The following is a 2,032-nucleotide window of genomic DNA, read 5'->3' on the forward strand; positions in this document are numbered from 1 at the left end:
TCTGTAAAAACACATAGTGGTCTTTAATAAGAGAGGATTATTCACCCACAAATTAGTCTTCCAGATAAGATATTCTCTTGTTGCTGAAAATTACTGTTATGAATTAATTGCCCTGTATACTTTGTTTGCCTTGAATGAATTTATGCATTATACCCATAAATCACTTGCTGTATGTAATGATCTTAGAGAATGATGGTATCTGACCAGCAACTTAACCACCTAAACTTTTCATCTACTCAGATTTTTTTCCTGCCTCTCAGGTCTTCTCTGCTAATGGTGAATATTCACCATAGAGAATATTCTCCTTTGTTTTGGAATCGAGAAAAACTTTAAAACTTAGGGCAATGTTTTTTCCAAGTAAATATTGATGTGGGTAGCCAGTGATAGTAGGTATTCAGTGAATTAATGAATGAATGTATCAAGCAGTATATCAGCTTGTTTGGATGGGCTGTATTCAAAAAGACTCATTCAGTTGCAAGTGGCAGAATTAGCTGAAGAGAACGAATAATTTATTCACTCACATATGGAAATTCCTAGGGGTAGTTTCTGGCTTCAGACACAGCTGGTTGTAGCAGCTCAAATGATGCAACGAGGATGCTTTCTGAGCTTCTCTTTCATCTGTGATGTCTTCCTTCTTCAGGAAAGTTGTTACCATGTAAAGATGATTGCCAGCAGCTCCAGGCTCATATCATTCTCACAAATAGCAATCCAAAGAGAGGAGCAGCCCTCTCCATTTGTATACTTTTTTATGGAGGAATTCTGGCCTTGAGTTATGTGTTCTTCCTTTAGACCAAGCACTGTGACTGAAGATGACGTACCCAGTTTGGCCAGCCTTGAGTCACGTCCCTACCCTTCCAAAGTAGAGTATACACTGTGATTGATAGCTCCACTGAAAATATCTGGGATGTGAGAGGGACACTCCCCAGTGGAGAGATGGTACCAAGCAGATGAAAACAGATGTTTTTTTACATTCCATCCTTTAGTCAACAAGCACACACATTTGAACCTATACACTCATACATACTTTCTCTTTTTCAATACATAAAATTTCAGAGGAATTACCACCTTATATAATATAGCTGTCCCATTTACAACCAACAGTAGACTTAACTTCCCCACCCCAAATAGACATCTCAAAGTTTAGCCCTGATGCTGCCTCTGGCTCTAAACTCTAGCTCTCTAGGTGATAACGTATTTTTGTCAATCAGTTGTAGATGTGTCTTCTCATGAGCTGGCAACTCATGACGGTTATTTTAATGAGCATCCCCCCAACAACTTGATATCTAATACTTTATGTCCATTGTCTCATTTAATCTGACCAATAATCCTAGTAGGCCAGTAGTGCGTATCTTACGGATGAAGAATCAGGCTCACAGTTTAGGTTCCTTGCCCGAGTTCATACAGCTCTTATTGTAGAATCTAGGTAGGATTCAGGTTTGTCTGATTGGGGAGGTTAAGTCTGTCTTCTTAATCAGTATTCTGTCCATATTGTCTCTAAACGTCTGATGTTCAACTGTATGGGAGGTGATCTTCAGTTTTTCAGTCCCTCCTTTATCTACTAGAACAATGGTTAGAGGTGGGAAAGAGACAGCAACAAAAGAATCTGATGTTCTTTCCAGAGGGTTTGGCTCCAGATCGCTGATAGATGTCAGCTACTTTCTTTTTTAGATAAAACGGTAACTGTAAAAGAGTCCATAAAATGTACAATTTACTTACTCTTTTTTTTAAAAAAATTTTTTTATTTATTTATTTTTTATTTTTGGCCATGTTGGGTCTTAGTTGCTGCGTGCGGGCTTTCTCTAGTTGCGGTGAGTGGGGGCCACTTTTTGTTGCGGTGTGCGGGATTCTCATTGTCGTGGCTTCTCTTGTTACGGAGCACGGGCTCTAGGCGTGCAGGATTCAGTAGTTGTGGCTCACGGGCTCTAGAGCGCAAGCTCAGTAGTTGTGATGCACAGGCTTAGTTGCTCCGCGGCATGTGGGATTTTCCTGGGCCAGGGATCGAACCCGTGTCCCCTGCATTGGCAGGCGGATT

The sequence above is a fragment of the Lipotes vexillifer genome, unplaced genomic scaffold, assembly GCF_000442215.2.
Source record: "Lipotes vexillifer unplaced genomic scaffold, Lipotes_vexillifer_v1.1 scaffold43, whole genome shotgun sequence".
NCBI lineage: Eukaryota > Metazoa > Chordata > Mammalia > Artiodactyla > Lipotidae > Lipotes > Lipotes vexillifer.